This window comes from Heterocephalus glaber, unplaced genomic scaffold, assembly GCF_053883595.1.
Source record: "Heterocephalus glaber isolate CG9 unplaced genomic scaffold, H.glaber_assembly_v1.0 deba00001561, whole genome shotgun sequence".
Classification (NCBI taxonomy): domain Eukaryota; kingdom Metazoa; phylum Chordata; class Mammalia; order Rodentia; family Bathyergidae; genus Heterocephalus; species Heterocephalus glaber.
This window is the reverse complement of record NW_028258349.1, coordinates 4,000,438-4,027,445: the sequence shown is the minus strand read 5'-3', so window position 1 is coordinate 4,027,445 and position 27,008 is coordinate 4,000,438. Positions and strand designations below refer to the sequence as shown.

The window sequence follows — 27,008 nt, the reverse complement described above, 5'->3', positions numbered from 1 at the left end:
CAAGTTGGATGGGAGCCAGTTCTTTGTTACTGGCCACTTAGGTTCATATACTCAGGTCAATTTGCTTGCCACCAACCAAATCAAAGGAGGCCATATATATTCATAAAAAAGGAAAAAGGGATTTATTCAAAGCTAGCTCTAAGTAGATGGAGGGGCCCATTTACCTCAAATCACCAACCCCTCTCGTACAAGTGGGCAAGGGTCTTTTACAGTAAGGAACAAAGGGGGAGTACAAAAAGATAATGCAAATCTCCATACTTGTTTTATCACTTCCACCCATCTTCAGCTCATTGCTTCCTTTCTTGTGGAACAAAACTAAACTCTGGCCTCCTGGAACAACACTAGACTCTGAGTCACTACTTTGGGGCTGAAGAGTGGAGAGGGTGTTGGGTATGTGCTCAGCGGGAGGAAATTTGGAGAAGTTGCTTGTCTCTAAAAGAAAATATCTAACATTTAAAGTTTCATTTTGCAGTACTGGTTACATTTTGTGGGAGAGATTGTGAATTTGTACATGTGGGACTCTGCTGTCCCCTGAAGAGGTATAAGTACATCAGACTAAAAGTCCTGGACTATAAGGCATTAAACTATGAAAAGCAGGGTGATGTGGTCACAAGGGCTCATAAGTGCCCAACAGAACAAAGTTAACGGGAAGGAAGTCATCAAAGCTGTACAAAAGAACAGCTGTGAAGACAGTGATCCCTTCTGCCATGTGGCTATTGCTGTTTCCTTTGAATTCCTGTCTACTGAATTGTTTAATTTACAATAAAAGTCAGCAGTCTTCTAGTATTTTTTTTCAGTATTTTTCATTGCCTAAAACATCACACCTTCAGAGGTCTTATTTTTGAGTTCTGCTACTAGGCAGAAAATAGGGAACAAGATATAATAAAAAAAAAACTTGGGGCCAGAGATTTAGCTCAGTGGTTCTGCTGCCTGTGTCACAAGCGCAAGGTCCTGAGTTCGATCCCCAGTGCCAAAAAAAACCCTAAAATGTTTAGCACTTGATTAGAAGAAGTGCTTGGACTTTGTACTTAACGGAGTTTATTCTTATTTTACTCACAACTTTTTTGTTGTTGTGGGAATTGAATTGAAAGCTGCCAAATTAGACTTCCAGGTCACAGTTAAAGAAATGGAAAGTTACAATAGTCCTGGGGTTGCTGTTCTCACTGAGCGCCCCTGCTTTCTTCCTTGCAGTGCACAGATGGGCAGACTCGATCCCCCAAAACACAAGCACAGAGACCAGGGGTGCAGTTCTGCCTGGGCTGCACGCAAATCTCTATGTGCAGCAGTGCCAGGAACACGGTGATCAACTGAGGATCATAACAACATCCCGAAGTCACAAAGAAAATATTACATTCAGAACAGTACTCATGTCACCTTTGTTTGTTAAACAAAGTTTGCAGGCCTTTATAAGACAGAAGCCAAATGTCTTGCATGAATACCTGGGCCCATAGGGCTTGACAACTTGTCAGAACGCCCTGTGTGTAAAATATTCAGCCTGCTGCCAGGCATGAAATAAATAATTTTTATTATAATAAAGTGTTTATTAAATAATATTATATAATGGTATATTAGTGATAGTAGTATATTAGTATTAGTAATGCTGTTATTGTTTTATGTAAAGCACATGGCACACTGTAAGGTGGGGGGGGTCATAGGCAGGAAAAAGGACAAAATAGGAACTCATTAAGCTTTATTAAAGAAAGTAATAAAGGAAATCTTACTAAAGGCAGCTTTTGCCTCTGCAGTTAGATGCATCAATTAGGAAGACAAAGGTAAAGAGAGAGGAAGAGAGACCAGACTCAGGAAGACACCAGGTAACACAATTAACAGAAGAATTTAGTGAGAAGAGACAGACAGGCAAAACAGGGATGTAGCCATGAACGTGAAAGTTCCAAGTATCCAGCTACCCCACCCAGTAAAATGCAAAAGAGATAAGGAACAGCCCCTTAAGGACTCTTATTTAATATATAAAATGCAAATGTTCCCTTTACTTAATCATTCAGTCTGTTACCTTTTTATAAGGGTTCCCCCTACACACACACACACACACACACACACACACACACACACACACACACACACACTCAGCCATCACAAAGGGACAGGAAGAAATCAAATGGCCATAAAGAATGTAGACAGAGGTGCTCAGGTTAGGATTAAAGACAGCCAGAGAGTCAATCAGATGGTGACAACTTCCAAGTGCCCATGGGCAGAGGGTGGTGGAAAAAATCACTAGTCCTAAATAAAAGGGAGCTGAGGACAAAAATCCATGGGTATTCACTTTTGATGCTCCCTGCTCTTCCAGAATGGCTGTCTATCTTCTATTTTCCTTCTTTGCCCTGTTCCAAATACAATATCTTCTTTTAATTAAAACTGTGCCTCTTTAATTCATTATTGAAGCTGAGGGTTTATGACCCCGGCAGGATCCCAGTAGCTGCATGTTCCAGCAGAGTGTAGCATGATGTGGCGTGGTGACAACACTATCCTGTACTAGTTGGTGTTTAAGGAAAATGGATTTCAAAAAAAGGCACTTTCCTAACTGCTTTCCCAAACAGAAAAGAACAAAAATGCTGGACTTAGTCCCAGCTAACCATGCATAAAGGAACTGTATCTCCTTTGCTGAGAATGAAGTCAAACAAGAGCAGAAAGATAAAAATCAGACTTTTAACCAAAGAGCACACTTACAGCCACAGTTGGAGGGCATAAGCATCAGGCACTGCACAGTGTAATTAAAACAGGAGACACTGGGGGCAGATGACTGAGTTACAGTTACTATTTGAGCCCATAGAGATTTCCTGCATGCTGAGCAAGAGCTTGCTGCATGTGCACATCCTATCATGCTCCCCATCAAGTGGAACAGGAACAGGTGAGTGGGCCTAGATAGTCAGACAGTTGTTTCATTGATATAGGAAAGCCTTAGCTCTCCTTTCCCATTGCCTGACTTAATCATACAATTTTCTTTTATGATCTATATTCCTTAATTTTGTATTTTGAGTATTAGAAAGAAGTACAGAAACAATACTATTTTATTTAATGAATACAATGGGAATTTTTTGGCAACATTAAATTAGTGCATTTTAGTTTTCCCTTTAAAGTATCTCCTTTGTTTGGCTCTTTTACCTCTGACACTAAGTAATGAGCTACATTGTTCCTGAGCAAGGACACGTGGTGCCAGTTCACGGCCTGCCTTTTGTCATCTCCTTGCTATAATACTTGAATGTGTGAGAGAGAGCCGTGTTCTCTCTCTCCCTCTCATGGAGGAAGTCTACATAACCCTTTCTGGTGCAGCTATAAGTTGGGGGCTTCTCCATCAGCCTAGACCCCTCAGCAGCTTGCCATGGATATATACTACATTAGGTTGAGCCACTGAGCCATTAGGTTGAGCTTCAATTTATTACTGAAACATAAACTTGCATAATGTAAGATACCTATTGGAGGCTATATTAGGGGAAAAGATGTAAATTATAGGAACACTTCTCCCTTCTGTTCCTGAAAGGTTGTATGTTGAAAAGGCAGGCTGAAGGAACAGTAAGGAATTAGAAGTGTGCGTCCTGTCCCTTGCTTGTAGCGAAATAGGAATTGTCTCATCAATGTGAATTTGGTAGTTCAACTTGGTTAAGGAGAGGGCACTAGAAATTAAGCTTAACTTGCGATTTCTGTTTCTAAATTGGAAATGAGACTCGGAAAATTCCTCAGCTTCTGAGAGGAGTACAGAAATCAAATGAGAAGACTCATGTGATATGAAAAATAGGACAGCATTTCATTGATATTCTCCTTTCTAAACTCAGCCACCATCTTTGATAAGTACAAGAAAGAGATAGAGCAAGAGACATTAACTATTCCAAAAGACTATCATCAAAAGGAATGACTTAAATTATCAGTTTAGAGTAACTTTTAAACACCTCCCCCACTGCTAACTGAGAAGGTTCATGAAGAAGACAAGAGAATTACAGGTTCAGTAACATACTCAATCTCACTATTAATCCCATTGGAAACTGGTAGAAATATGTGTTGGAAGGGACTTTTTTTCAAACAGTAGTTTCTATCTGTTTTGCAGACTCCTCTACTGTGAAACCTAGAAAAGTTCTCAGGACTTGGCCATAAAGGTTTGATATCACCTAATCATTTTACTCATTTATTCAGTTATCTAATCAACCAATATTTATTTTAACATTAACTATGTATCTAAGCTAGGCACAGGCAATATAAAACTGAGTAAAACAGGTAGAATTCCTGCCTGAGAAGTTTTGTCCTCCAAGTCAACAGTTAACCATGCTCTAGACAATGAGTTCTGAATTTTTACTTCCTTTCAACTTCTAGCTAAACTATACTTTTTCTCTCAATCTCTACTTCTGGAGAGGAGATAAACCTTCTTTTTAAGAAGTGTCAATTCCTGTTGGGAACATCTATAGCTTAGAATAGCCCTAGCAAGTTTTTCTCACCAAATCTAATGGTGTTAATTGAAACGAAATGCTGGTAACTTTCCCTGGGTACTTTTTATAACTGTCAGGTACATTGGTAGTAGGAGCAAAAGAAGAAAAATGTTAACTAGGAAAACACTTATACCATTAAAACCTACCAGAAAAGAAAAAAGGAAGAACTTAGAGAAGGTAGAGGTACAGAAATATAACTAGAAAAAAAATCAAAGCAACCTGGAGAATAATGGATGTTGTATTGGTAAACTTTCCACTGCTTCAACAAAATACCTGACAGATACAACTTAAAGAAGGAGGGGTTTAATTTGGCTCACAATTTCAGAAGTTTCAATCAGTCGTGGCTGGCTGGCTCCAAGGCAGAAACATCATGGTAGAAGGGGATGGCAGAGAAAAACTGCCCACTTTTTTTTTTCACTTTTCTGTTTTGGTACCGGGAATCAAACCCAGTGCCTTGTGCTTGCCAGGCAGGTGCTGCACTGCTGGGCTACATCCCGGCCTGGAAAACTCCCCATTTAATTACAACTGGGAAGCAAAGAGACACAGAAAAAGAGGAGGAGGCTGGGGACAAGATAGAGTATACAAGGTCACACATCCAAGATCCACCCAGACACTCATCCAGAAGTGTGATTTACTAATCTTCTAGGTGTCCTTCAAGCCAATCAAGTTGACAACCAATATTAACCATCACAGATATACTCAGTGTCCTAGAATAAATGTCTACTGGACAGAGCAGTAATCACTAATATCAAAGTTCATTTTTTGATACTGTACCAAACTCATACAGGAATCTACTTCCTATATAGGGGCTACTGAAAGAAGACTGTTCTATGTAATCTACTAAGGAATTCTCCCGGGAAAAAAGCACATGTAGTAATACTCTACCCTATATCAATATACCTCACAATTTACTTACGGAAATTCAATGTAGCTCCTTCAGCTTAGAGTAAATCGTAGTTTACCTTAGTCTATACTAAAGTTTAACTTCAGATGGAATTAGCCTGAAAATAAAGCCAAGATTTGGCCTGGAAGACTAATTTCAAATACAATTTTGGAATATGAGTATGAATTTTTCAGATGGTCCAAAAGGATAGAATGATAAGCCAGACTTGGATCACTTTAACCACTGACTTATAAAAGCTCATTGGTTTATATAATTATCTTCATTAGGGTTTCAGAGTTTTCCATCAACCTTCAGTCCTATGCATTCTTAAGCTGCATCACATAAAATTAATATTATTTTTGTCATCAAAATGCTTAAATATCAGCAATTTCATGTGCTTCAACCAAATAGATGCCCTGAGAAACAATCTCACAACTAGACTAGTACAGTATTTCATATGATAAAGTATAACTGCAGAAGACAGAGCTAACTGATATATTGTAGCTGATCTATTACAAGAGATTAATGCCTTCCAATGAAAACATAATGTTCTTCACTAATGTCCTTCAGGGTGGCCTTTTAGGTGTTATTATCTATCTTACAAGCATAGATAGAAGAAAGAGGAGAGAAGGAGAGAGAGGAAGAGAGAAGAGGAAAGAGGAGAGGGCAAGAGAGAAAGAGGAGGGAGAAAGGGGTAGGTAGGATGTTATGTCATTTTATGCTTTCAACTTCCAATATTTTGACTCCTTATAGACTAAGGGAAGTTTAAGATAACAGAGATATGTTTTTTCTGTCCTTCGTGCCAAGAAATTCAGAGCAGGAGGTTCAGAGTGGTACATTCCAGCACATGTAGGTTCTAAGCTCCTAGATCACAAATGGCTTTAGCAGTTCTAGCTATCACATTCATAATTGATGTAGGAAAAAGGAGAGAGGCATCATCAAAAAGATGCATCTCTCTTTTCAGAAAAGCAAGCCTAGAAATCCTGCACCACACCGCCCTCCAAGAAAAAATCTGCTATATCTTGTTAGCCAAAACATTGTTATATGAACACTGATATGAAAAAGATGCTGTGTGTGGTGGTGTGGTGGGTATTTCATACTAGCAAGACTGTAGCAATGTTGAGTTTCTCTGGAGCACATTCTAGTATCCAGTGAGAAGCCTCACGGGTTTTAGGAGATGTAAAGGTGGCTATATTCCAGAGTCTAGCTACACTGCTGCTGAGAGGCCACTGGACTAAGAGACTTCCTGGACCCTATATCACCAGGAAAGTAGGGTGCCTGTGACGGTTCCAAAGTGGTATCCAGATCCCTAAACTTCCTAATTTTTGCAGAATGAAGCACCCCAGACTGATTAATTCAACAATCTTTTTCCCTGAGTTGTTGCTAAAGACACAGCACAGAGCCTGCTCCTGCAGTCCTCAGTGATTGTGTAAACATCTAATTACCTCTTTTAATTATCTTTCTGTTTATAACAGCTGGCTTTCTGCAACAGGGTTCTGACTGATGAACAGGCCTCTTATTTGGCCACAGGTAGGGAGGAGGACAGCAAGCTCTGTGGCGCCTCAGCCTCTGCCCAGGCTTGTCAAGAAGAAACTAATAAGGACTAATTTCTTCAGCTGCCTGGAGCCTCCAGGAGAGAGCACATATTTTCTTTCCAGGCAGAGCCTAAATTACAAAGATCTGAATCTTTATAAGTGTCCATGGCTCGAACATTATGTCTTTCCTGAACAAACAACACTTCTTGTGCATCCTAAGCTTTCACTTTCCTGTTCTCATTTTCCTTTCTTCTATTGTGTAAAATGATTTCCAGCCTCATACTCTGATGTATGAATACATCCCAGGATATTCAGCTTCCAGAATTTATAATCATTTTGGAAGCTCTTTCTTTATAAAACACAGTACATTCAGAATTTATGAATTTCTCCTCTGTTAGTCACCTTTATTGAACAGGGAGTTGGGGGACAGAGAGATGACAAAGAGTCTTTGCTACATCTCTGTGCTGACTGAGCTAAGTTGTCGCTGGGCCATGATATAGGCACCTGGCCTGAGCTTCAAATCGACCAGATGAGAAGCTCCTCAAAGTGAGGGAATGTATGTAGTTACCACTGTGTGCCCAGAACTTTAATGTCTGAGACTTAGTAGATGTTGAATTAATCAGTTGAATTAATGAGTGCATGCTAACTTCTCCACACCTATCCTCCAACATCATTAAGTTACCAATGCAAAGTCACTGGAAATGATGTTATTCTCACTCATCTCTTTCTGCACCTTGCCCTTCTTTCTAGATGGTTTGATTGAGACTAACTTGTGTGTGTGTGTGTGTGGTGCTGGGGATTGAACCCAGGCTCAGAGGCAAATTCCCAGTCCTTTCTTAATTTCTTTTTTGAGACAGGGTCTTGCTAAGTCGCTAAGTTTTCCAGGCTGGGCTCAACCTCCCCAAATGGCCTAATGGTTCTTTTCACTTCAACTATATCTTTACTGATTTTCTGCCAGCTGGATCTGTCACTTACTGATGGGGGTGGTGATGAGGACTTTAGCTGTGGTAGTGGATTTGTCTACTTTTCATGTTCAGATCAGTCCTGGTGTCATGGCCCAGCCACAGGGTGTACATGATTTGCTCTAGATTTCCTCTGGATAAGTGTACTGAAGAAAGCAAGCACAGTAGGCAAGTCATCCATACAGACAGCTCTAACAGTTACTTAAATAACACTAAAATGTAATGAGATGAACAAGGTTACAATATTTAAGGAATTTGATTTGAAGATTATTTTTAATTAATGGATGAATGTGTGTGTGTGTGACAGTACACATGTGTAGATGTTCAGATATTCTCTAAATATCTACTTTGTGTAGTAGTCTAAAATACAAATATTTACGATCTCATATATGTCTAAGAGTTAGGAATCTCAGAGCAGCTCAGGTGGATGGTTCCAGTCCACCATATGTCATGAGGTTGCAAACATGATTTCAGCTAGGAGTGTTGTCATTCCAAAGCCTGATTGACACCAACAGATACACTTTCTGGAGGGCACAGTCACAGAGCTACTGCCAGATGCTTGAGCTCCTTGCTGGCTCCTCACTGGTCCTAGATATCCTCATGATATGTGTGCTCCAAGGGCCTGTGAGAAAGCAACCAGAAAGCTCTTATGCTTATTGTGCTCCATTGCAGAAGTCACACCAAAGCAATTCCACTGTTTTTCTATTCATCTAAAGTGATTCATTAAGTCTAGTCATTACTCAAGGAAAGAGGATGTAGGCTCCACCTCCTGCAGAGAGGAGTACCAAAGAATTTGTGAACATTTAAAACCACAACTCTTTCCAAAGGAAAGTGGAACTGGTGAGACACATGGTGCTTGATAAACTTATCATGCATTTTCCTTTTTTTGAGACAGGATCTTTCTATGTAGTTCAGGCTGGCCTTGAACTCACTATGGAGCCCAGGTTGTTCTTGAACTTGCAGCAATCCTCCTGCCTCAGCTTCCTGAGTGCTAGGATTGCAGGTGTGTGCCACCATGCCTGGCTTATTGTGCAGTTTTTGTGGCAAGGATAAAAATACTCAGAATATTAGAACTGTCTTCTCTTCTTTCTTCAACACAGCCTAATTTTTCCAAAGTATTTAACAACTATTTAAAGGATATTCCCCAGCATTTGAAAGAAAACTTACAAAGATTAAGGAACAAGGCAACTGGATAGTTTGAGGCCTTCTAGCCTCACATAGGAATGAAAAAAAGACTAAGAAACTCTTCTGAAGGTTATGGGCTCTGGTCTGTATGAAAAGACAAAGACAAAAACAAAACAGAGATTTAATCCCAAGATTACATAATGTTTCTTTTTTCTTCACACTAAGTCAACTGTGTCCCAGTACAACAGTGGATTACAAGAAACAGAGATTCAAGACACTAGATAAAATTTTTGAAAGATATAATCTAACAAAACACACAGGGAATAGGCCTATATCTACTAAAAATCACATCAATAATTAATATCTTCTAAAAAGAAAGCACCAAGCTCAGATGGTTTCATTGATGAATTTAAAAAACAAAATATTCTGAAAGAAATTACACTGATTACCTAAACTCTATTCCAGAAAATAGAAAGAGAAGGAACATTCGTTATTCATTCTCTGAGGCCAACTTGATCTAGTACCAAAATCATATAAAGACATTACAAGAGAGAAAAGTGAAAGACAAATATCTCTAATATTCTCAACAAAAATATCAGCAAATCAATTCCAACAATGAATGAAAAGAGTTAGGGCTTTAACCACCTGAGACTTGAGGCAAGAGTGTGTCAACAATTAAAAATTAATTAAAAATGCAAGTTATCACATAAGCAAGTCAAAGAAGAAAATGTATATACTATCAGTGGATGCAAAAAATTATCCAAAAAAAATGACAGCCATTTGTGATTTAAAAGAATTTATCAACCTGCACATACGTGATCCAGGACTAAGGGCTGTTTATTGCATCCTCCTGCCCAAGATCTTACTGGAGATTGAACTCAGTCCTTGTATATGCTCTGTACTACTGACCTACACCCCTAGCCTGTGACAGGTAGAGGAAGAGGCTTCCAGGCTGCCGTAGCACTGATCCCAGCACTAACGAAAAGGCTACTGGGCCACCATAGCACCACTCCCAGTGCAGAGGAAGTGAGCCAGGCAGGCACCAGCAGTACGACCACCACCCCCAACCTTCATAAAAAAAAATGAGAAGACATTTAAACAAGCCTAAAAACCAGACAACCAGATCACCTAAAGCAACCCTAAAGGGAAATGAGATACAGCACTATGATACTGAACCACCTGGACTCCCTGAACTGGCAACAAAAAGGGGACCTGGAAAAAAGGAAATCAGAAATAATTTCTCAGATAACAGCAGAGATTATGCCCATACAGCAAAACATGATTAATAAATCTAGAGAGGACACAGATAAAAAAATAGAGGAGCTGAGGAACACGATGGAATCCCAACAAAGGAAACAAATGAAATCCATAAAACACATGCAAACAGATTTTCAGGAGATCAAAAACTGCACTGAAAGTTTACACAGCAGAATGAGCCAATGTGAAGACAGAGAAGATAAGACTGCAGGTAGAGAAGATAAGATTGCATTCAGTGAGTGACCAAGCAAAGAAAAATTGCTTTAAAATTGTAAGGGATCATGAGAAATTGATCCACCATCTGCTAGACAATGGAAAGAAAAATAACATAAGATTGATCAGAGTCAATGAAGAAACAGGAGAGAGTGCAGATGACATAAACTGTTCACAAAAAAGTGATGACAGAAAACTTCCCACACAGGGGAAAAGAACTTGACATACAGATAAGTGAGCCATATACGACTCCAACTAGCCTTGATTAAAAAAAAAATCTACACATAGACATATAATAGTTAAGATTCCAGAAACCCAACAGAAGAACATTTTCTACAAGCAGTTAGAGAAAAAAAACAAATCACAAACAAAGGAAACCCCATCAGAATCACAGCAGATTTCTCAACACAAACCCTCAAGTCAAGAAGAGCCTGGAGTGACATATTTCAAGCCCTAAAGGAAAACACCCTCCAACCCAGAATGATGTACCCTGCAAAACTATCTTTCAAAATTGATGGAGAAATAAGATACTTTCATGACAAAGAGCACCTTAGGAACTTCGTGGATACCAAACCAGCACTCCAAAACATTTTTGACAATATCATAGGTAAAGACAATGAGATCACAATCTCAGGAAGCCCAGCAGAATGAACCCATCAAGCACGACAAGAAATAAAATGCAAAGGAGGAGAATCCAAAAAAAAATGTCATGACAAGGATAAGTCAATACATATCAGTTATAACCATCAATGTTAATGGTCTCAATTCATCAATCAAAAGAAATAGACTGGCAGAATGGGTCAAGAGGCAAGATCCAAAAATATGCTGCATACAAGAAACACAATTCAAAAAGAAACTCATAGGGCTGGGGATTTGGCTTAGTGGTTCCTCCGCTTGCCTTGCAAGCAGAAGGACCCGAGTTCAATCCCTGGTACAAAAAAAAAAAACAAAGGAACTCATAGACTGAAAGGTAAAAGGTGGAAAACAATACTCCATGCAATACGAACCCGAAAAAAACCAGGAGTAGCTATCTTCTTTGCAGATCAAGTAGATTTCAAACCAACACTGATTAAGAGAGACAAAGAAAGACACTACATCCTTGTAAAGGGAACAATCCAACAGGAAGAAATGACAATCATAAATATCTATGCACCAAACACTAGTGGGCACAAGTATATAAAAAAATACTAATGGACATGAAAAGTCATATATGTACAAATACAACTGTGGTAGGGGACCTCAATACACAACTGTCACAAATAGATAGATCAACTAGACAAAAAATGAGCAACGAAATACTAGAATTCAACAGAACTCTTGAATAAATAAACTTAACATATGTTTACAGACTGTTCCCCCCTACAAAATCAGAATACACATTCTTTTCAGCTGCACACGGGTCATTCTCCAAAATAGACCACATACTCACTCACAGAACATGTTTAAGTAAATGCAAAAGAATTGAAGTTATCACCTGTATATTGTTAGACCATAGTGTGATGAAATTTGAGATCCACAGCAAAAGAAACCACTAGAATATCATAAACACATGGAAATTGAACAGCACACTTCTGAATAAACAACGGGTCACACAGGAAATTGAAGAAATCAGAAAATCCCTTCAATTAAATGACAATGACAATACAACATATGGGATTCTATGGGACACAATGAAAGCAGACTTATGAGGCAAATTCATAGCTGTGCATACCTATATCAGGAAAACAGAAAAAGTGCAATTAAAGAACCTGATGCTGAACCTCAAGCTTCTAGGAAAAGAAGACCAAGAGAAACCCAAAGCTCATACAAAGGAGGAAATTATACATATCAGAGCAGAAATCAATGCAATGGAAACTAAGAGAATGATACAAAATATGAATGAAGCCAAGAGTTGGTTCTTCGAAATAATCAACAAAATTGACAAACCCTTAGCCAATCTTATCAGGAAAAGGAAAGAAAAGTCCCAAATCCATGTAATTACGAATGAAAAGGATGAAATTACAATGGACCCAGCAGAAATCCAGAGGATCATCAACACCTACTTTGAAAACCCATATGTCAATAAAATGGAAAACACAGAAGAAATGGACAGATTCATAGATATGTATGAATTACCAAAGTTGAACAAAGAAGACCCAAAAACAACCCAATATCTAAACAACCCAATATCAATAAATGAAATTGAAAACATAATTAAAAACTTACCAAGTAAGAAAACCCCAGGTCCTGAAGGCTTCACTGCTGAATTCTACAAGACATTTAGAGAGGAACTAATACCACTACTGTTTAAACTCTTCAACAAAATTGAAATGGAAACAATACTCCCAAATTCTTTCCTGGAAGCAAGCATCACCTTGATCCCCAAAGCAGAGAAAGACCCAACCGAAAAAGAGAACTATGAGTCAATCTCACTAATGAACATAGATGCAAATTTCCTTAATAAGATACTGGCAAATAGAATACAGAAGATCATCAAGAAGATCATAAACCCTGATCAAGTGGGATTCATCCCAGGGATGCAGGGATGGTTCAATATACACAAATCAATAACTGTAATACACTATATCAATAGAGCCAAGGACAAAAACCATATGATTATCTCCATAGACGCAGAAAAAGCATTTGACAAAATCCAACATGCATTTATGATTAAAATCCTACAAAAAATTGGAATAGATGGTCTCTACCTCAATCTGATAAAAGCCATCTATGAAAAACCAACAGCCAATATCATACTAAATGGTCAAAAACTGAAATCCTTCACACTAAAATCAGAAACAAGACAAGGATGTCCACTATCACCATTCCTTTTCAATATGGTTTTGGAAATACTAGCCACAGCAATTAAACAAGAGAAAGAAATAAAAGGAATAACGATAGGCAACAAAGAAGTCAAATTGTCATTATTTACAGATGACATGATACTGTATATAGAAGACCCCAAGAACTCCACCAAAAGTCTTCTAGACATAATAACCAAATTCAGTAAAGTAGCTGGATACAAAGTCAACACACAAAAATCAATAGCTTTCCTCTACACAAACAACAGGCTCACTGAGAGAGAAATAAGGCAAATAATTGCTTTCACAATAGCATCCAAAAAGCTGAAATACCTAGGAATCAACCTAACAAAAGAAATCAAAGACCTCTTCTCTGAAAACTATAGCACTCTGAAAAGAGAGACTGAAGATGATATCAAAAAATGGAAAAACATCACTTGTTCCTGGGTAGGAAGGATCAACATAGTGAAAATGGCCATACTTCCAAAACTGCTACATAGATTCAATGCAATCCCAATTGAAATCCCAGCACGATATTTCACAGACCTTAAGAACACAATCCAAAAGTTCATTTGTAACAAGAAGAGACCCAGAATAGCAAAAGCAATTCCAGGCAACAGAGATATGAGAGAGGGTATCACAACTGCCAACTTGAAACTGTACTACAAAGCTACTATGATAAAAACAGAATGGTACTGGCAAAGAAACAGACCTGAGGACCAATGGAACAGAATAGAAGATGCAGAAACAATGCCAGACACACTCAGGCATTGACAAAGGAGCCAAACACCCTCACTGGAGGAAAGATAGCCTCTTTAAATAAATGGTGCTGGAAAAAGTGGGTTTCGAGTTCCCAAAGATTAAAAGTAGACCTGTATCTCTCACCATGCATTAAACTAAAATCAAAATGGATTAAAGATCTAAATATTAAAATAGAAATGCTGGACCAGCTGGAATATAGGTTAGGTAGAACTCTGGAAGACATTTGTGTAGGAAAAGATGTTATGAACAAAACCTCAGTTGTCCATGAACTAGCAAAAACAATCAACAATTGGGACCTCTTCTTACAAAAAGCTTCTACACAGCAAGAGAAACCACCAACAGAGTGGAGAGACGACCCACAGTGTGGGAAAAAATTTCATCAGCTGTCTCTCAGACAAAGGTGTACTATCTAGAATCTATAAAGAACTTTAAAAAATCAGACCTCCTAAATTTAAAGACCCAATCCAAACATGGGCATCTGAAATGAACAGACATTTCTCAGACAAAGAAGTAGCAATAGCAAATAAACATATGAAAAAATTTTCAACATCACTGGTCATTTGAGAGATGCAAATGAAAACAATGCTGAGATTTCACCTCACTCCAGAAAGAATCACTGCTATCATGAAATCAACCAATAACAAATGCTGGCAGGGCTATGGAGAAAGAGGAACCCTCTGCCACTGCTGGTGGGAGTGTAGACTGGTGCAACCACTGTGGAAATCAGTATGGAGATACCTCAAAGAACTAGGACTGGAAGTCCCATTTGACCCAGCTATTTCCCTACTGAGTATCTTCTCCAACAAATTAAAAGAATCACACCACAGTGATATATGTGCACCCATGTTCATAGCAGCACAATTTGTAATAGGTAAAACTTGGAAGTAGCCCAATTGCCCATCAACTGGAGCCTGGATAAAGAAAATGTGGTTTTTAAAAATAAAATGGAGTACTACTCAGCCATAAAAAATGAGAAATTAGAGACATTTATAAATGGATGCACATTGAGGCCATACTCTTAAGTGAAATAAATAAGACACACATGTGCAAATCAAATAGTTTCTCTAGTGTGAGAAACTGAAAGTGTAAATAAGGACTAAAAGGTATAATAGATAATGTGAAATAGGAAGAAAAGGGGCAATGGGGAAGGGGAAGGGGAGGGCTAGGGGAAAAAAAAGAAGGGAATGGAATTAATATGAGAAAATGAGAAAATGAAAAAATGGAAACATAGTCTTTGTAAATAGGGAGGGGTGGAGGGGTTAAAGGGAGGGCAGGGGAAGGGGGAGAAAATAAGAACCAAGAGAGATTATGTAAAGTTGCAAATTTCCAATGATGAATGTCATTATATTGTATACCTAAAATGTACCAATAAAATTAAATTTTAAAAAGTTTTTATCAACTATGAATAGAGAAGAACATTCTCAACTTGACAGAGAATATCTTTTTTAAAAATTACAAAGTTAATGGTGAGAAACAGTTGTTGCTTTAACCCAAAACTGGGAAAAAGAGCAACGTTGCCCCTCCTCTTCATTCTTTTTCAACGTTGTATTGAAAGTCTAGTGAATGCAATAAGATTAATAATGTAATAAAAAGGTACACAGCTTGAGAAAGAAGTATATTTGTTAGCAGATCACAAGACTTTATTCTTACCAAAAGAGAAAAGAGACTCTGAAACTAGCAGGAAATTTGAGCAAGATCACAGATTACTAAGCAAAAGCATACTGTAAGATAATATACAAAAGGAGATTATTTTTCTGTATTCCAACAATGAATAATCAGAATTGGAAATTAAGGATGCAACATCATTTACCTTACTACTAAAAAAATTTAAGTAGGTATAAACAACGTATCATGTACAAGATCTACAAGAGGAGAATGGCAAAGCTTTTGGTAGAAATCAAAATATCTATATAAATGGAGCTGTGTTGTTTTTCCCAACTTCATCTAGAGATTTAAGACCATCTCAATCAAATTCCTAACAAATTTTTTTATGGATACTGACAAACTGATACTTTATATGGAAAGAAAAACCTCAGAAGAGCTAACTCAGTACTGAAGAAGAACAATGTCACAGAACTGGCAATATATGACTTACTACAAAGCAACAATAACCAAAATGATGTGGTATTGGAAGGAAATGGGCAAATCAATTAACAGAACAGAACAGAGGGATCAGAGATAAACCCACATAGATACAGTCAATTGATCTTTGTTTAGAGGCAAGGGTAATTTGATGGAAAAAAAATCTTGTCAACAAATGATGCTAATACAACAGAACATTCCCAAGTATAAAATTAATCTAGACAGAAAATGTAAATATTTTACAAAAGTTAACTCAAACTAGATTATAGACCTTAATAGAAAACACAAAACTATAAAACTTCTAGAGTATAGCAAAGGGGAAATCTAGGTGATCTTGGATTTGGTGAGGACTTTTTAGGTACAACACAAAGGCACAATCCTTTTTTTAAAAAATGTAAATAGACCAGCTCGCCATCAGCCACCAGGACAGGGTGAGGAGGACCCCCGCCCCAGGCAGGCCCACCAGCTATAAATGTTTCTAGTTTCTCATTATTTATGGCTGAGTAGTACTCCATTTAATATATATATATAAACAACTTCTTTATCCAGTTTCCAGTTGATGGGCAATTGGGTTGTTTCCAAGTTTTAGCTATTACAAACTGTGCCACTGTGAACATATATCAATGTGGTATGATTCTTTTAATTCTTTTGGTAAGATAGTGAGCAGGGGAATAGCTGGGTCAAGTGGGACCTCTAATCCTAGGTTATTGAGGAATCTCCAAACTTATTTCCACAGTGGTTGCACCAGCCTGCACTCCCACCAGCAGTGGAGAAGAGTTCCTTTCTCCACCAAGCCTCACTAGCATTTGTGGTTGTTTGATTTTGTAATAACAGACATTCTTTCTGCAGTGAGGTAGAATCTCAGCATTGTTTTCTTTTGCATCTCTGGAATGATCAGTGATGTTGAACATTTTTTCATGTATTTATTTTCCATTTCTACTTCTTTATCTGAGAAATGTCTGTTCATTTCAGATGCCCATTTTTGGATTGAGACTTTTAATTTGGGAAATCTGATTTTTTTAAGTTCATTATAAATTCTAGATAGTAGACCTTTGTCTGAGGAACAGCGGTGAAAAATTTTTCCCACATTGTGGGTTGTCTCTTCAAACTGTTGGTGGTTTCTCTTGCTATAAATAAGGTTTTTGATAAGAAGAGATCCCACTTGTTGACTGCTTGTGCTAGTTCATGGGTAACTGAGGTTTTGTTCATAAAATCTTTTCTTACACCAATGTCTTCAGGAGTTCTACCTACCCTCTGTTCCAGTCAGTTCAGTGTTTCTGTTTTAATATTTAGATCTTTAATCCATTTCAATTTTAGTTTAGTGCATGGTGAGAGGTACAGGTCTACTTTTAACCTTTGGCAAGTTGAAACGCAATTTTTCCAGCACCATTTATTAAAGAGGCTATCTTTCCTCCAGTGAGGGTGTTTGGCTCCTTCATTGAAGATGAGGTAGCTGAGTGTGTCTGGAGTTGTTTCTACATCTTCTAATCTGTTCCACTGGTCTTCAGGTCTGTTTCTTTGCCAGTACCATGCTGTTTTATCACAGTAGCTTTGTAATATAGTTTCAAGTTGTGGGTTGTGATACCCCCTGCCATGTCTCAGTTGCCTAGAATTGCTTTTGCTATTCTAGGTCTCTTCTTGTTCCAAATGAATTTTTGGATTTTTTTCTCAAGGTCCATGAAGTATGCTCCTGGCATTTCAATTAGGATTGCATTGAATCTATATAGCAGTTTTGGAAGTATGGCCATTTTCACTATGGTGATTCTTCCTATCCAGGAGCAAGGGATGTCTCCATTTTCTGATATCATCTTCATAGATTAAACTATTATTAAATTTTACCAAAATTAAAAATTTTTTACCTCAAATGAAGTTATCAATAAAGTGAAAAAGTCAACCTTCAGAAAAGGATAAAATTTATGAAAATATTTGCAAATCATATCTGATAAAGATGTAGTATCCAAAATTTATAAAGAACTTTCATATCTCAACAACAAAAAGACAACACAATGGGCAAAGAGCTTAAATAAACATTTCTATAAAGACATATAAATGACCAACAAGAAAATGAAAAAATATTCAAGTTCACTAGTCCTCAGAGAAATACAACTCAAATCTCAATAAGACACCATTTTATATCCACTAGGATGGTTATAAGAAAACAAAATTCAAGTAAAACTCAAAAATATTGGTAAAGATACAGAAAAACTAGAACCCTCATACACTGCTAGTAGAAATATAAAATGTACAGTCACTGTGGAAAAATGTTTGACATGTCCTCAAAAGTTAAATATAGAATTACCAGATGACTCAGCACTTCTACTCCTAGGAGTGTATTTGAAAGAATCAAAAACAATACTCAAAAAAAATATGCATGCATGGTTATATCAGCACCATTTATAATTTCCAAAAATGGAAATAGCCCATATGTCTACGACTTCACAAATGGGTAAACAAAGTGTGGTATATAATACAATGGAATATTATTCAGTTTTAAGGAGAGTGAGATATATATTCATGTTACAATATGAAGGAACTTTGGAAACATTTTGCTAAGTGAAAGGAATCAGGCAAAAAAGTCATGCATTGTATGATTCTATTTATATGAAATATTCAGAAGAGGTAAATACATCAAAATGAAAAACCTATTAATGGTTGCTAAGAGCCATGGAGAAGAGGAATTGGGAAGAACTACTTAATAGGTACAGGGCTTTACTTTGGAACAGTGAAAATGTTTTGGAACAAGACAAAGGTGAGGATTATACAATATTGTGAATGTACTAAATGCCACTGATTTGTTTACTTTATAATGATGAGTTTCATGTCATGTGAATTTCGCTTCAATAATTAAAAAAATAAATAGAATTTCAAGCACTACAGATGTAGTAAATATGCCTAAAATCATAACTTCTACCTGCTTTTTCTGTTCTATAAGTGAAGACAAATGAAAGTAAAATGCTACATAGAATATTAAACTGTCTTTTGTAAACTAAAGAAAAAAGAAGGGAAGGGAGGTAGGAAAGGAGAATACAATAGGAGAAGAGGCAAGGCGAGAAGAAGAAAAGGAGAGGTAGACAGCACAAATTGGTGCACTTTTATTTCAAGTCATTTAGGTTAAACAAATATTCTATTTTAAATAAAATTATACCTTCCATATTGATTATCCAAAAATAAAAAATGTTACCTACATAACGAGGGTGACTTAGCCAAGTAGAACTAATCACTAGTTATATTGTCCAAATATTAGTTCAACACTTTCCCTGCATTACAGTCTTTCTAAAATAGCCAAAAGAGATAGTCTGGAAATTCCATTGAAGTTAGTTTCCCAGTCTCATGACCTGGTATTTTTCAGATGCTTAAACTATAAAAGTGAAAAGCTCACTGATTATTTGATATGTGTCCAGGTCTACCAATATACAAGACATCTATTTTTTAAAAGACTAGGGGAGTTTGCTGGGGGCCCTTGATAGTTTGTAATAGAGAGCCAAAGGATTAAATATTTACCTTCCAAAAGGTTCTGACAGGTATTGGTTAAACAATGAGATTCTTGAACTGGCATGCTGTGACAAGATCTTGCATTATGGAAAATCCGTTCACTTCTACCTGGTGAAGTCTGTCAGGCCAGTGCATCCGAATGAGGAGGTCCAGAGACCAGTTTCCAATAAACAGGGACTCTACAACAGAGCACTGAGCAAACAACCATCAAAAGAAGCTTTGGGAGAGCACCTGAAGCCAGTACCTTTCCACTATGGGTTTAGAATAAAGTTCACGTAAAATCAGTATATTAGGTCTAAGGGGGACATTTATTGAAAGGAAGCTGCATGTCCTCAAATAGCCCATAGGGACCAGGAAAAGTGTGGCTTCTGATGGTGCCAGCAGGACAAGGATTGAAATTAATATTTCATACTTTCTTCAAGCTTTCTAATAAAAAGTGAATAAAATCTCACCTATCCTTATCAAATCTGAAAACATTGTAGCACAGAAATAAAGAATCCATTGAAGTATTTTATCTCTAATCATATTATTATCAAAACAGTAAGGCAGCTTAAAATTTTCTTACACAAACATGGATTTACTTACAAAAGAAGCAAATAGAATGCTTTCTTATTGATCGCTTATGTGACATATCTGTAAAAACATTCAGGTGAGCTTGAATATACACTGAAAATGAGAAGTAAAAGTGCTTTCCTAACAAATAAAATTATTTTCCAGCACATTTATTTCATGCTATGCCTCATATTATTCTCCTCAGGGCAATTTTATTACCTAACTTTTTCTATATAAACAGGGACAGCTCTAAATGTAACTTAATAAATTTTGAGCAGTGTGAGAAGTAGAAGTTCCTCTCCATCTGCAAGGAAAACATCCTAAGAACCCCAGGTTGCTGTCTGAAACTGTGGATAGTACTAAGTCCTATACATGCTATATTTTTTCCAATAAATACATATCTATTTTAAAGTTTAGTTACAAACTAGGCACAGTAAGAAATCAACAAAAATTTAAAGGAAATACAACAACAATAATAATATCTTACAATAAAAGTTATGTGAATGTGCTCTTTTTCAAAATATAGGATGCGGAGGCTGAGTGGTTGCAGGCTGATTGGGACCTGCTTCCTCTGTCTGCTTTAACCAGCTTGCCACCAGGACAGGCTCCGCCAGCTTGACAACAGAACGGGGTGAGGAGGACCCCCGCAAGGCATGCCCACCAACCAACGGATTGGCTGTGCAGGGGCCTCCAACAAGAACCCCACTCCCCATCCTCTGGCCTTTTGACTGTGCAGCTACTTGGTTACACACTGCAGAGGCACAGGGGGTCATAAAATCCATTGTCCTGAATGGCACAAGTGAACAACAGAGAGAGGGCCTGCCCCAGGCTCCCGGTTGAAAACAAACCCACTGGAAAAGTGAAGAGAATCTCTGCAATAAAGGCACACCACACCACCGTGATTGGTAAGTTCGAGGGACAGGGAGCTCAACTTATCATCAGCTCCCACTGGAACCTGGAATCTGCCTGAATCTCATGGGTCTGGGACTGCCTTACTGAGACTCATTGTCTTACAACTGCACACACTGCTGTCCATGTTGTCTACTGTGACAGCAGACACATGCCCTGAAGGAGGCCTTTCATTTTTAAAGGTGATAGATTAATAACTACCACAAATTGTCATTCTCTAAGATGTATTTGATGCTATGGGGTTGCTGATTGTATCACTTGAGCTAAGGTGTTGTGATTGATCTAAACAGTTGTCTTTCCTGGTATAATGACAATGAGATAGCCTCAGAGTCATTAGAGACTCAAAACCTAAAGACCAGCTATATCTGGAAGACACCTCTGAGAAGCAATCATTCCACAAGGGTTGTAAATACATCAACAAAGATACTTACAATAAACAACTTCAAAATATGAACCCAGGAACTAAACCAAGGACAGTACCAAAAACAAAAATGACAAGACATTTAAGCAAGTCACAGAACCAGACTTCCACCCCACAAAAGGCAAATTCTGCAGGAAATGAGGTGGAAAAATATGATAATCAACCACCTGGACACCCTGAACTGATAGCACAAGAAGGAACAAAACAGATGAATGAGGCACTAGAAAACTACAAAGCATAAATAATCTCCCAGATAACTACAGAGATGGTGAGCAGAGTGAAAGACATGATTAGAGGCTCTAGAACAGAAACTGATAAAAAAAAAAATTGATGAGCTCAGAAACATGCTGGAAGCCAGGAACGCCCAGCATAAGAAAGAAATGGAAACCAAGAAACAGATTCCAACAGATATTCAGGAGATTAAAGACTCCATTGAAAGCATGCAGAGCAGATTAAGAGAATCTGAAGATAGATTATCAGATATAGAAGACAGGATTGCTGTGAAGGACCATGAAAACAGAAATTTCTTAAAAATAGTAAGGGACCATGAGAAATCAATTCAGTAGCTGCTACACGATGCAAAGAAGAATAACAGAAGACTGATAGGAGTCCATGAAAAAACAGGAGAAAGTACAATTGACAGAAAAAACTGTTCACAGGAGTAATAGCAGAAAACTTCCCAGACAGAGGAGAATTGGACATACAGATAAGTGAGGCATATAGAACTCCACCCAACCATGATCAAAAAAAATCTACACCTAGACATATAATAGTCAAGATCCCAGAAACCCAACAGAAGAAGAAAATCCTACAGGCAGTTAGAGGAAAGAAACAAATCACCTATAAAGGAAAGCCCATCAGAATCATGGCAGACTTCTCAACACAAACCCTCAAATCAAGGAGAGCCTGGAGTGAAGTATTTCATGCCCTAAAAGAAAATAACTTCCAACCTAGACTGTTGTATCCTGCAAAATTATCTTTCAAAATCAATGGGGTAATTAGATACTTCCATGACAAAGAACACCTGAGAAATTGCATGAACACCAAACCAACACTCCAAACAATGCCAAGCAATATCCTAGTAAAAGGCAACGGAGGTCACAACTGCATGAGGCTCAACAGAGGGAAGCCACCAGGCACGGTAAGAAACTAAAGGGAAAGGGGGAAAAAGAAATAAGAGCCAACAACAGTAAAACCTCACGGCAAGGATGAGTCAATATCTATCAATTATAACTATCAATGTTAATGGCCTCAATTCACCAATCAAAAGAAGTAGACTGACAGAATGGATTAAGAAGCAAAATCCACCAATATGCTGTATACAAGAAACACACCTAACTCAAAAAGAAATTCATAGACTGAAAATAAAAGGATGGAAAATGGCTCTCCACACGACAGGAACCCAGAAAAAAAGCAGAGGTAGCAATCTTATTTGCAAACAAAGTAGATTTCAAACCAAAACTAATTAAGAGAGACAAAGATGATCACTACATCCTTGTGAAGGGAACAATCCAAGAGGAAGAGACGACAATCCTAAATATATATGCACCAAATATGAATGCCCACAACTATACAAAACAAATATTAATGGACATGAAAAACCAAATAACCACTAATACAATTGTAGTGGGGGACCTCAATACCCGACTATCACAAATAGACAGATCATCTAGACAAAAAACTTCACAACAAAATTCAAGAACTGAACCAAGCTATTGAACAAATGGACTTAATAGATATTTACAGAGTGTTCCACCCCACAAAATCAGAATACACATTCTTTTCAGCTGCACATGGATCATTCTCCAAAATAGACCACATGCTAGCTCACAGGACATGTCTAAGCCAATGTAAAAGAATTGAAATTACCCCCTGTATATTTTCACACCATAGTGCAATGAAATTGGAGACCAATAACATGAGAAACTGCAAAACTCCCACAAACACATGGAAATTGAATAACACCCTCCTGAACAACCAATGGGTCACAGAGGAAATTCAAGAAGAAATTAGACAGTTTCTACAAGTAAATGACAATGCCAGTACAACATACAGGAATCTATGGGACACAATGAAAGCAGTTCTACATGGGAAATTCATAGCAGTGAATGCCCATATTAGGACAACTGAGAGTACTCAGATAAATAACCTAATGCAGAACCTCAAACTCCTAGAAAAACAAGAGCATAACAAACCCAATGCTTGCCCAAGAGAGGAAATTATAAAGATCAGAGCAGAAATCAATGCAATGGAGACTAAGAGAATGATACAAAAAATTAATGAATCAAAGAGTTGGTTTTTTGAAAGAATAAATAAAATGATAAACCTTTAGTCAACCTTATCAAAAAAGGAAAGAAAAGGCTCAAATCCATGCAATTAAGAATGGAAAAGGGGAAGTCACAACAGAACCAGCAGAAGTCCAGAGGATCATCAATACCTACTTTGAGAACCTGTACTCTAATAAAATGGAAAACACAGAAGAAATGGACAGATTCCTAGATACATATGAATTGCCAAAGTTAAATGAATAAGATATAGAAATTCTAAACACCCCAATTACAATGAGTGAAATTGAAAATGTAATAAAAAATTTACCAACAGAGTAAAGCCCAGGTCCTGAGGTCTCCACTGCTGAATTCTACAAGACATTTAAAGAAGAGCTAACGCCATTACTCTTTAAACTCATCAAGGAAATTGAAAGGGAAGCAAGGCTTCCAGACTCATTCCTGGAAGCAAGTGTGACTTTCATTCCAAAACCAGGGAAAGACACAACACAAAAAGAGAACTACAGGCCAATCTCCCTAATGAACATAGATGCAAAAATGCTCAGCAAGATACTGGCAAACAGAATATAGAGGGTCATCAAGAAGATCATACACCCTGACCAAGTCGGATTGATCCTAGGGATGCAAGGATGGTTCAACATTCGTAAATCAATAAATGTAATACACTATATTAACAGAGTCAAGGACAAAAACCATATGATCAGCTCAATAGATGCAAAATAGGCATTCGACAAAATCCAAAACCCATTCATGTTAAAAAACCCTACAGAAAATTGGAGTAGAAGGTTTTTATCTCAACCTGATTAAGGCTATCTATGAAAAACCACCAGGCAACATCATACTAAATGGTCAAAAACTGAAAACTTTCATGCTAAAATCAAGAACAAGACAAGGATGCCCACTATCAACACTCCTATTCAATATAGTTCTGGAAACATTACCCACAGCAATTAGAAAAGAGAAAGAAATAAAAGGAAAAAAGATGGGAAAGGAAGAAGTTCAACTGTCATTATTTGCTGATGATATGATACTTTACATAGAAGACCCAAAAAACTCTTACCAAAAGACTTCTAGACTTAATTGACAGATTCAGTAGAGTAGGTGGATATAAGGTCAACACTCAAAAAACAATAGCCTACTTATACACAAATAGCAGACTCACTGAGAGAGAAATTAGGGAAACAATGCCTTTTACAATAGCATCAAAAAAATGAAATATCTAGGAATTAATTTAACAAAGGAAGCAAAAGACCTCTACACTGAAAACTACAGCACCTTGAAAAAGGAGATGGAGAGTATATAAGAAAATGGAAAGACATCCCTTATTCCTGGGTAGGAAGAATCAATATAGTGGAAATGGCCATACTTCCAAAACTGTTCTATAGATTTAATGCAATGCCAATTGAAATTCCTACAATATACTTCACAGAACTAGAGAAAACAATCCAAAAATTCATTTGGAACCAGAAGAGACCTAGAATAGCAAAAGCAATTCTGGGCAACAGAGACATGGCTGGGGATATCACAATACCCAACTTGAAGCTACACTACAAAGATACTGTGATATAAACAGCATGGTACTGGCAAAGAAACAGACCCGAGGATCAGTGGAATAGATTAGAAGATGCAGAAACAACTCCAGACATACTCAGCCACCTCATCTTTGACAAAGGAACCAACCACCCTCATTGAAGGAAAGATAGCCTATTTAATAAATGGTGTTGGAAAAACTGGATTTCAACCTGTCAGAGATTAAAACTAGACCCATATCTATCACCATGCACTAAACTAAGATCTAAGTGGTTTAAAGATCTAAATATTAAGATAGAAACACTAAACTTGCTGGAAGATAAGTTAGGTAGAACTCTTGAAGATATTGGCATAGGAAAAGACTACGAACAAAACCTCAGCAGCACGGGAACTAGCAGAAAGAATCAACAACTGGGATTTCATTTCATTAAAAAGCTTCTGCACTGCAAGAGAAACCACCAACAGAGCTAACAGACAACCTACAATGTGGGAAAAAAAATTTAGCAGCTGTAACTCAGACAAAGGGCTACTCTCTAGAATATATAAAGAACTGAAAAAAATCATACCCCCCAAATTCAAAGACCCAATTCAAAAATGGGCATCTGAAATGAACAGGCATTTCTCAGACAAAGAAGTAAATGCAGCAAATAAACATATGAAAAAATGTTCAACATCATTGGTCATTTGAGAGATGCACTTGAAAACAACACTGAGATTCCACCTCACCCCAGAAAGAGTGGCTGCTATCACGAAATCAACCAGTAACAAATGCTGGCAGGGGTGTGGAGAGAAAGGAACTGTTGGTGGGAGTGCAGACTGGTGCAACCACTATGGAAATCAGTGTGGAGATACCTCAAAGAACTAGGACTAGAAGTAGGTACCATTTGACCCAGCTATCCCCCTGCTGGGTATTTTCCCAAAAGAATTAAAAGAATCATACCACAGAGATATATGTGTACCCGTGTTTATTGAGGCACAGTTTGTAACAGCTAAAGCTTGGAAACAGCCCAAATGCCCATCAACTGGAAACTGGATAAAGAAGATGTGGTTTTTTGATAAAATGGAGTACTACTCAGCCATAAAGAACGAGAAACTAGAGTTATTTATAGCTAAATGGATGCATGTTGAGGCCATACTCTTAAGTGAAATAAATAAGACACACACGTGTAAATACTGAATAGTTTCTCTAGTGTTAGAAACTGAAAGTGTAAATAAGGACTGAAAGGATTAATAACTAATAATTGATACTTTGAAATAGGAAAAGGTCCAAAGGGGTAGGGGTGGTGGGAGGAGATAGGGAAAGGAAAGAATGGAAAGGAAAAATTATGAGAAAAGAAAATAAATGGAAACAATGTATGTAAATAGGGAAGGGTGGAGGGGTGAAGGGCGCACAGGTAATAGGGAAAAAATAAGAAGCAAGATACATCATGTACAGGTACATGCACCCAAAGATAAATGTAAATGTATTGTATTGTATACCTAAAATGTACCTATAAAAGAATTTAAGCAAAAAAAATATAAATAGAAATCAGTAAAATAAAACCTTTTGCTCTACAGAGAACATAAAAAAAACTCTTTAAATTCAACAATAAGAAAACTTCCCAACTAAAAATGGGCAAAAGATCAAAACAGACACTTTCCCAAAGTAGTATTAATTTAGCATGTAAGGGTCTGAGAAGATACTCAAAATCACATCTCATAGGGGAGCTGCAGATTAAAACAAGGAGAAAGCACTATGTGCCTATTAAAATGGTTAAATTTTTTTTCAAAACCTAGCAAACCTTAAT

The 27,008-nt window shown here is 37.4% G+C and overlaps 1 protein-coding gene across 3 annotated transcripts in view; it reads right to left on the bottom strand.

Moving 5' to 3' along the window:
• LOC101704620 (olfactory receptor 10J3-like) overlaps positions 1-27,008 on the bottom strand; it is a 475,677-nt gene that overhangs the window by 241,425 nt on the left and 207,244 nt on the right. Inside the window, exon 1 of one of the 3 annotated variants that reach the window (XM_087190974.1) lies at positions 7,827-17,994. The exons of 1 other annotated variant lie outside the window; for it this stretch is intronic. The gene's annotated coding sequence lies outside the window, so the exon portion shown is untranslated. Of the gene's footprint in view, positions 1-1,057; positions 17,995-27,008 lie in introns of those variants that run through there. One more of the 3 variants, XM_087190971.1, reaches the window with a different exon arrangement.